The sequence below is a fragment of the Sceloporus undulatus genome, chromosome 1 (assembly GCF_019175285.1).
Source record: "Sceloporus undulatus isolate JIND9_A2432 ecotype Alabama chromosome 1, SceUnd_v1.1, whole genome shotgun sequence".
Lineage (NCBI taxonomy): Eukaryota > Metazoa > Chordata > Lepidosauria > Squamata > Phrynosomatidae > Sceloporus > Sceloporus undulatus.
The window spans coordinates 273594029-273604665 of NC_056522.1; positions in this window are offsets into that span (position 1 = coordinate 273594029).

Genomic DNA, 10637 nt, shown 5'->3' on the forward strand with positions numbered 1-10637 from the left:
AGTTAAAATACAGTACTTACATTGATCCATGGATAATTCGACTCAGGTTTTTTGGGTCAATTTTTTAACCTAAATTTCTAGACCTATACATGAGTATATACAGTAAGTTTTTGTAGTATCCTGCAGGAGAAATAGTGTTGGGTGACTAGTGGAGTCACAGGTAACCAGAACAGTTATAAGATACAGAAGTTTAATAAAAGTTCTGTGAGAACTTAGTTTGTAAGGGAACATATACAAAACAGTGTGTGTGTGTGTGTGTGTGTGTGTGTGTGTGTGTATGAACCAATTATAAAGACAAGCTAAAGAAACTGTTAAACTGTGTATCTAATAAAGCATTTAAACACCATATCCATTGTGAACACCATCCACTAAAAGAGATACTATATTCAGCCTGACTTGGAAATAAATCTGTTACTTGGTTTCAACCAGCAGCTGTCTGGAAGTACCTGAAAAATGCTCCCAGCATTAAGAAAAGTCTTTTGAGTTTGGGACACATTAGGTAGTGGGTGTGTGGCTGTCAAAGAATAGTTGGTGCCAAGCTGGGGGCAGGGGGGGCAGATTGAAATCCAGAGGGCTGGCATCTAAAGAGAGTTATAGTGCAGGAGACACATAAGAGAGTCCTGGGTTCAAGTCTCACAGTGAAGAATTGATGGGATAGTGGCCAATGGCCATGATAGCTGGGAAATTCTGGAAATTGCAATCCCAAAAATAACTGTCCCAAGTTATTTTTTGGAATAATTGCAGGGATATCACTGCCCCCTTACTTAGTGCTTGGAGAATGAATCTATCTATCTATCTATCTATCTATCTATGCATCCATATGTCTGTCTCTGTACTCTCTAAGCTCTGAGTATAGGGGCAGTTTCCTATACTGATCTGTTCCAAGACACAGCTTACTGTCTGAGTCAATTTAGTGGTGTTTCTCTATTCATGTCAATAAAAACTGTATTGCAAACAAAACAGAAGGCTGTTCTGCATAAAGTGAAATACTGTACATTCATTGTGCTACTTGCTGTTTTGTAAGACTTTTGGCAAGTAAGCAGGGCTGACCTCTATGTTGGCAGAGAAAAAGTTTGGGGACTATGAAATTCTTGTGAAATGCAGGTATTTATATTATTTATTGACATGTTTTTCCACCTCATAACATAAACTTTTCTGGGATGTTTGTAATAAATATAAGTGGACAAAATTTGGATACAAAGTAGGACATAAAATCATAAACTCAAAAAAGAACAAGAAAAAACTCACAGCAGCACCAAATCAGCTTTTAAAACAGAGGCGCAAACTATTCAAGATGTAATTTATATACAGATTGGTGACAGAAGGCTTTCTTGGAAGTAAGAGCCATTTCATAAAGTGTGACTTATTTCTTAGTAAACGTGCATAGGATTAGGCTATATTACTCATAGGCCTTAACATTCTTAGAGGATCATTATAAAGAGTGGTTCTCAACCATTGCTTCTCCAGCTGTTCTGTATTTCAGCTCTCATAATTCCTGAGTTTTGGCAAAGTTGGCTGGGGCTTCTGGGATCTGAAGTCCCAAACAAATGGAGGACTAAAAGTTGGGAACCACTCTTTATAATGGTGGAGACTTATGAAGTGAACAGAACTCTTTCATGATTCCACAACGCCAGCTCTTTCAGTGAAATGGATTGGCAGTAGATTCACATAATGCAACATAATGCAGAATTAATATATATAAGTCACGAGCACCAGGTATGGTGATAGCCAACAACTTCAACAGGAAATTAAGCATGAAAGAATAGGTTCTATCAAGCAGATTCCAGTCACAGTGGATATCCAAAAACCTACAGTTCTCTGAAGATGCCAGCCACAGTTGCTGGAGAAATGTCAGGAATAAACTCTTCTAGAACATGGCTTCATAGCCCAAAAAACCCACAAAAAACAACCTACAGATTCCTAGGCACTAACCCCTAAATACCAGTATCTGAAGAATACCAACTCTTGGGCTCTTTTTGTGAGCTTCTCAGTGACATCTAGTTAACTATTATGTGAAGCAGCATTAGATGCGGATGGAGCAGATGGATTTTTGGACTGATGCAGCAGAACTATTCTCACACACTGATGAATGGGCCTATTCAGTTTTTCTGTTGCACAAGAGCATTGTTGAATCACAACCTAATGTGAAGCATATGGAGGCTGTGTATATGAAAATGAGGTGTTCTGCAGCTGATCCAAAACCCGCTCAGAGCACTGCAGATCTTGCAAATCTCACAAACGTAGGAGATTCCGCTTTAGAGCAGAAGGTCTTAATGTTGAATGGTTCATAAAAAGTGATAATTCCTAATGGCCCCCTGTGCAAATGAAGCAAGAATCCAGTCTAGAAAGAAGAGACACCGTTTTTTTTGGAAGGAACTCAGACTTTCCCAAGAGTGTTGAGTATAATATGTATTTGGTAGCTATGCTCCGTCAGTGGCCTTGCACCACATGTAAAGGCACAATGCCCACTCTGGGCAGATGGAGAGAGGTGCTGCCATGGCAGCAAGCCCAGGACAGGTACCCAAGGCTCAGATTTCTCTTCAGGAATGTCGAAACATCAGCACATGGAGATCCCTGGTATCTGAGGCACACATGTTTCTTGGCAACAATGAGGCTTCCTGCTGAATATCTTGGCATAGGCCATAAGGAAATTCAGTGTGTTTTTGTGGCTTCCATGGCTCTCCACACAATGGGAACACATATAATTTTTGCCATCATTGCCTTATGCCCATAAACAGAAAAAGAACTGTATTTTGCAAATTAGACTTTCTTAAATAATAGATGGAGAACTGTTAAAATGCCATCGTAGCTTTCACGGACTATGACTCTTTTATTAGTTAATGGTTGGTTTATTCTGGTCAGAGAGAGCGCTAGAAAGTGTGGTTTGGCATTCATCGGAAACTGTAAATGTCACCATTTAAAACTTTCCTCCAGTTCCTTCTCCTGTTTTAATCTTTTTTTTTAATGTATTTTTTTCCTTTCTCTTCAAGAAATGAGACTTTGGGGTCTTCCCATATATATGAACAAAAGTGATTTTTTTTAAAAAAAAAATAACAACTTTAGGGCATGCCTATATATATTCCTGAAGGCTATTCTGTATTGCTTATTCCATTTATTTGCTTTTTTCATTAGGAATTACAGTAAAGGTTTTCTGTTTCATCCATTACAGCACAGTGTTTTTCACATTTGAATAGCTGCATCAATATGAATCCTTTATAAGAACCTTAAAAACAAACTTTGCCAAGTCCCAGAATACAGAAGCTAATTCACAAACCTAGTACTCAGCTGCCTCATGAATAAGGGAGACTGTGTGGCTGACACTTTGAAGCTGTAGCTGTTAAACCATACAGAATATTTACCTCAATAAATCATTATAAGAAACTAAGGTACAATTATACCCACAGAGAAATAAAATTCAAAACACTGATTTATGTGGTTCAGTTGCCTGTTCTCTTTTCCATCATGTTTTGAATTTTATGCATGCTTGTCATCTTTGGCTGTTTCCATGCATCTTTAAACTAATGGGCCTTGCCTTTTTTAACATTGCTCATTAGGGTTGTTATTTCACTTTGACATCTAGGAATGATTTGCACAGTGTACAAAGTTTTGCATCTAAAGTTAACTGTACCTTAAGGTATAGGCCAGTAAATAAATACATTTAAAGAATGGAAAATGAGCATAATTTATTTTGAGTTCTTAAACAGTTTTGATCATGTAAGCTGAAATGTGAGGTTTGTTGAGGACTGCATTTGGGAAACATAAGTTTCCAAACCATGACAACCTGAAAAAAGAGCCTGTATCTTCTTCATACAATACAGTACTGTGATAATCTGGATCACAAAGACAAGTCCATCAATAATAACATGATGTTGTTGCAATAGACTATTATAGCAGATAATGTTATTATTGTCCTTGCATAACCACTGCCATGATCATCACAATTACCATCATTATCATCATCATCATCAACAACAACAATTCTAACAATAACAATTAGCCTTTTAATGCCAACCAATATATTCAGAGCAGGTTATGGAGAAATTTTAAAACACCATATATATAATATAAAGCCTAAAACAGTAATTCAAAATATAGAAGAACACAGACAATTTTCATGTTAAACAAGTGAACAAATAAAACATTTCACAGTGCATAAAAGGGTGATAAATGTTTAAGACAATGTAAAGTGTCAAAGAATGGAAAGGGCAGGAAAACTTGAAGGCCTTCAAATGGCAGTGGGATTATATTTATTTATTTATTATTAATATATATCAGGGTGACTTTACAAAAATAACAAAGTGCCAAGTAACTTGTTCCGGGAAGATTATGCCATAGACAAGGCACCATAACCCATCCCAATGATATACTATACCTTTGACATACAGGGTTATTTCCCTGATTTTCCTGGATACCTGAGGGGAAAGGAAAGATGTGGACTGATATGGGGGAAGGATTCCCTAGCAAACACTTACGTTCTAGCCTGTAAAGGAAGGGCTATCACCTAAAACACAGACATTTTGAACCTATCTTATAACTGAACAGAGTCTCAGATCAGATGATGTGATCCCACTTCTCCCATTGACCATTGATCAGTTGCATAATAGACTAGCTAAATGATTTTCAGAGACACAATGTAGTCATCTAAACTAGAGATCCCAGAGCATGGGCAACTAAGGCTAAGCAGCAAAACAATAAAATGTCAGATCTGGTGAGGAAGCACCAACAGCTGCAGCATTAAGGGCAACTGCATATGAGTCAGTATTCAAATAGACGTGTTAGTCTGTTTCAGTGTATAAAGATACAATGGACATGATAGTCACTTTAAATATTTGAAAGGATGTCATAAGGAAGAAGGGGCAAGTTTCTTGTTTGCTGTTCCAGAGACTAGAACACGAAGCAATGGATTCAAACTACAGGGAAAGAGATTCCACCTAAACATCAGGAAGAACTTCCTGATGGTCAGAGCTGTTTGACAGTGGAACTCAAAGCGTCTCCTTCTTTGGAGGTTTTTAAAAAGAGGCTGGATGGCCATCCATCAGGAGTGCTTTGATTTTGTATTCTTGCATGGTAGGGGGTTGGACTGGATAGCACTTGAGGTCTCTTCCAACTCTGTGGTTCTATGAATCCCATAGCACCTTTGGGACTAAAAAAAAAAGTCTGGCATAATCCTTCATGGACTCCAGTCTATTTAATCAGACACCTTCGTGTGCTAAAGTAGATTGGAGTCTGCTAATCCTATGCTAAAATTTTATTTTGCTCAGTTAGTCTGAAAGATCTTACAGGATTTTATCCTAGGTGAGCTGTGGACTTATGGGCTTCTTCCTTCCATCCCTCCTATGTTCTGCCCCCTTTATTGGAAGAAAGATTCTCCAACTGTGAGGGTGGGGGGAAGCCACCTTGAAGATGTCTTCTTCTTCTCTCCATGGCTTCCTGCCTGGTGCATTCCCTGCAGAACAGGCATAATAATGTAGGAGGCCCTCAGTGTCTCAGACCTTAGGTAAGGCACTCCTAAGGATCCTGGTTCAATCTCTGTATAGTGAAGTTTTGCAGACTCCTGCTCACCAACTCCAAATTCAGTGGCCTCATGTTCCAGGGCAGGAGCCAGAGACATATTCCTCAGCCAGATGCACCCAGCCTCCTTCTTTAACTCCCGCTTGGATGTGCCGCCATGCCCACAAGGCACTTATGGCTCTGTAGGCAACCACACTGTGTGCCTCTGCTCTTTAAAGAGAACTAGTTGACCACCCTGGATGGATGAACCATCTACCAATGGCACTTTTGTCTCACCAGAAGTGTACTTCAGCTTATTGGATTAGTCCATCACTTCTTCCAGGTACCTGTCCAGAAACTCTTCTATCTCACCTTTTAGGGATGATTGACCTTTATGTCATCTGAAGATGACAAACACTTCAAACAGAAGTGTTACACAGACATATTCATTTGTTTGGAGGGATTGGTTATTGTTTTTTAAAGAGAATATATGTTTACAACACAGACCCAGCATGGTATAGTGGTTTGAGTATTGGACTATAGCCAGGAGACCAAGGTTCGATTCCCTTCTCAGCCATGGAATCCCATGTCCTTGGGCAAAGCTCTCAGCTTCAGGGGAAGTTCAATGGCAAACCTCCTCTGAAGAAATCTTGCCAAGAAAACCCCATGGTAGGTTCATCTTAGGATAGCAATAAGTCAGAAATGACTTGAAGGCACACAACAACAACAACAACAACAACAACACGTTTAGACATTATAGAAGAAAGAAAAATAACTAATGAGAGAAACAGCTGATTCTCTGTGTAACTGCAGCCCAAGGTAGATGAATGAGATGAAAATGAGCTGTCATTATCTTTCAGACCAGTCATATTCATATATGAAGAAGCTGAACCAATTTGTAATGCTGATGTAGCGGCCATGAAGGAGGAACCGAAAATTCAAGGACGCACACATGATTATAATTATACACTGGTACCCCGGGTTACGAAATTAATTCGTTCCGCTATTTCTTTCGTAACCCGAAACAGTTTTTTCCAAGCCGCGAATTTCGTATCCCGAAAAATTCGTAACCCGATCATTTCGTATCCCGGGGTACCAGTGTACTTAAATTGTTTTAGTTGATGCTAATGGGGACAAATGATCTTTAGTACAAATCTAGAAGTAAATTCATTCTCCAGGACACAAATCCAGAATCCTCCCTCTATATGCAATGCAACACAGTGAAATGTAGCAGGGGGACAATCCATAAAGAGGATCAGGCTGTCTGTATCAAATCAACACTCTCTGTTACTGTATTCCCAAAGTGCAATAACCTGAATGAAAATAGGAAATACAGTTGGCCCTCCATATCCATGGATTCAACCATCCATGGTTTGAAAATGTATACATTTTTAAAATCCCAAACCAAACTTTGATTTTGCCATTTTATATAAGGAAGACCATTTTACTACCCCATTGTATACAATGAGACTTGAGCATCCATGGATTTTGGTATCCACGGTAGGTCCTGGAACCTAACCTCAGTAGATACCAAGGGCCCACTGTACATTAAGACACTGTGGGATACCATATGTGTCATTTCGATCAATTCACAGTAAATTGCATAATCCCAGAGAGCAAACACCCATCTGGATTTCTTATCACAAAACAGATCTGACTGATCACTTTTGGAGGCAGACTGTTGAATTAAATAGGACCTTGGCCTAATGCAGAAAGTTAATTCTTACGCTGCTATTCCAGATGTGCCATTGATATACCAAAACTATGGGGCAAGGCTAAGGAGATTACTACACACAGTTTTCAATGTGCTATTAGACCAGGAAAAAAAGTGGCTTTGGCGATATTTATCTAATTGTGATGCCTGTCCGTTTTTGTTAATAGGAGACACCCATCAATGAACTCCCAATCGCTCATGTCTTCAGATACAAAACATCGTTGCTGGGCCAGTTGTAAGACTGGAAGTAACATGGTGTCAGTCTCCCACTGTCCCCACTCTCCCTTGCTATTCACAAGTAGCCTGGTTCTTTTTAATTTTTTCTATTTCTTTTCTAATAATGATGATGATGATGATGATTTATTTTTAATTTTATTTTCTCCTTTTAAAAATGTAATTCACAAATAGCAGAGCTTTGGAACTGTGTGAAGAACGTGAAAATAAAATTAAAATAAAATAACTGAAAGGCATGCTGGGCCGTGCATAGGGCAGGGAGTCGATGGCTGCTCTGAAAATGGTATACTTCCATTTTTTAAAAAAAACTACTGCAGTTGCTGTGGGAATGGGTCTCATGTGGTACTCTCCTAAGTGATAAATAAACCGTAGCTGAGGTCTTCCAGTTTTTGTTGTCTTGCTCACACTAAAGATAGGCTGCAGTCTACTTTCCATGGTCTTAGGTGATTGGGAGGCAGTTACATTTCTAGGGGGATCATTAAAGAATTGGAAATAACATATTTCCTGAGAACCCAACATAAATTATAAACCACTACAGTAGTTCAGCAAGACCAAGGAAGAAGTGAAGATTGTGTATTGCCCTTACACACCTCGTGTAAATGTTTGTAGGACCCCCCCCCAAAAAAACCCAACCCCATTTAGTAAACCACATTTGTACTAGCTCATTGACAAAGCTGCTGTCAGATATAGGAAACATAAACTGGAAATCAGGCACACAGATGTTTGTTGTTGACATCTTTGTGACCTTTTTTGGTTGGGGGAGCCAGAGCCATGTCTTTCTTGCTCTCATGCCCTGGCAACTCTTGATGGCCATCTTTAGACAATAGTAGTAGCATGTGAAAAACAATAACAACTAGGATTCCTCTCCCTGTCATGACCTGACTGAAATAATAAGATTAATAGGTTGTTAGACAGACCAGACAAATGTAGTCCAGTTTGCACTGTATGTAAGTAGGGAGATTATTGCATGGTGATTTTTGCCCTTGCCATGCACAAGACGGGATCAGGTCAGAATGGGGGGAAACGGGTGTTATCGCACAGTAAATTGCTGCTGCACTGCTGTTCGACCATCACCTGTCCCCTGGGCACTCTTCTGTACTACCAAAATTGGCTGGCAGAGCATCCCCAGGGGACAGGTGATGGTGGCAATTTACTGTGTGATAACACCCGTTTTTCCCTGTTCCAACCCAATTCTGTCTTGTGCATGGCCAAGGCAAAAATGGCCTTGTGATAATCATTTGTCTGGTCTGCCTTACTACATATCTATCTTAATATTTCAGTCAGGTCATGATGTCTGCCTTGTGACACATCATGGAAAGAAGTAGAGATGATTGACTAGAATGCTTCTTTGGATGTCAACATACTTGCATGCATCTGGGGAAGACTTTTGATATTTCTTTTAAAATTCAACCCAAATCTCAGAGTGCATTTACTGCTCCACTGTCATGCAAACAGCCCTTCTCCACCTGGGCAAGCACAGACTCTTCAGTGGTAATATATTTTGGATGAGACCAACAGGGAAGGCTGCAACATGACGCTGAGAGGTAGGAAGAAGATATGGGAGAACAGAACGCTATAGAAAACTATATTTTTCATGTTTTAGTGTCTTCTCGGTAGTGTATAAGACAAAATGTTCTTCACTTTTTCATACCAAAGATAAATGTAGGCATTTTGAGGGAGAAAATGCATATTTTGCAAATTTGTGCTTTCTCCTCCTTTGAATAGTTGGTCTTTTGTACTAAATTGACAAATGTATCTTCATTCTCCTTCCAGGACAATGGTACTAATAGCTGTCAGATGCAGGAGTGCACCAAGCAAGATTAACTTTGTTGCACTAAGGCCTTGGAGGCATCTACGCTGTAGAAATAATACAGTCTGACACAATTTTAAGTGCTGTAAAATCCTGTGATAGGATTGCCTTAAGGTCACTATCATTCGGAAATTACTTGAAGGCACACAACAAGAAAGTTCCATCTTACAGAATCCTTGGATTTGTACTTTTACAAGGTGTTTAGCCTTCTCTCCCAAAGAGTGGTAGTGCCTCACCAAACTACACATTCAAGGACTCTCTAGTATGGATCCATGGAAGTTAAAATGGTGTCAAATTGCATTATTCCTACACTGCAGATTCATGTCAAGGATTGGGGCTAGTCTTCCTGACCACTTTTCTACACTCTGGAGATTGTCACATAAGGGAGGGTACATCATTGTCCCTTCCCTGTCCCATCCTTCCCACCTGATCGCAGGAAGGACTTTCATACATGACCCATAATTGACCCGTCTGGGAAGCACCAGTGAAAGTGATTGCGCTAAACACTTTCACATGAAAGTGCTCTGAAAAGTGTTTTCATCCATCAGTGAAGTGTAATTCTCTTATCATTTGCCATCATTTTGTATTAATGGAAGAACCCTTAATACTGATGGCTGAATGACAGGTTCAATGTGCTTCTATGTGAAAGTGTTTAGCACAATCGCTTTCACTCAGGTCATGGACGGCATAAGGACGGGGGAGTGATCCTGTCCCTGTATGATAATCTCACCTCACTATAATGATAGCAGGGTGTCTGGATCTGTTTCAGCTAATAAGGCTCAGGGATGTTTCCTGGCTAGCTGTGCCTGCCTGGCAAGGGTGTATGGGTTGGATCCATATGATCCAAAAGAACGTATTTCCCTATTTGAACCTGCCTGAGTTTTAAGGGGAAAGGCTTTCTCTTGGTCCCATCACTGTCAAAGCCACGTTTGGTGCAGCTTTGAGAGAGAGCCTTCTCAGTGGCTGCTCCCAGATTGTAGAATCCCTCTCTTCTTCCCCTTTGCTAGCCTTTTTACTCAGACAGGTCCTTAGTTGAAAATTTTTGTGACAGAAAAGGTTTTTCGTGGCTTGTGTTTTGCTTTTTAAAAAAATTAAATCATGATCAGTAGTTTTATATTATTTTAATCTTGTTTTTAATTGTATTGTTATTTAATTCTTTCAAAACTTTTAAAAATAATGTCTTAATTGTATCTTTTTAAAAAATGCTTTAGGCCGCCTAGGGTCCTGTGTAAGGAGAAAAGTGTGATATACATGGAATAAATCAATAAATAAGAGGGAAAGAGGAAGATGCTTCATCTAAAGTGAGGGAAACTTCAGCATCAGCCGTACAGTTGAAAACAATCAAACAATGTTGTGTTTTGTCTTTTGGTTTTTAAAAAAGACACAATT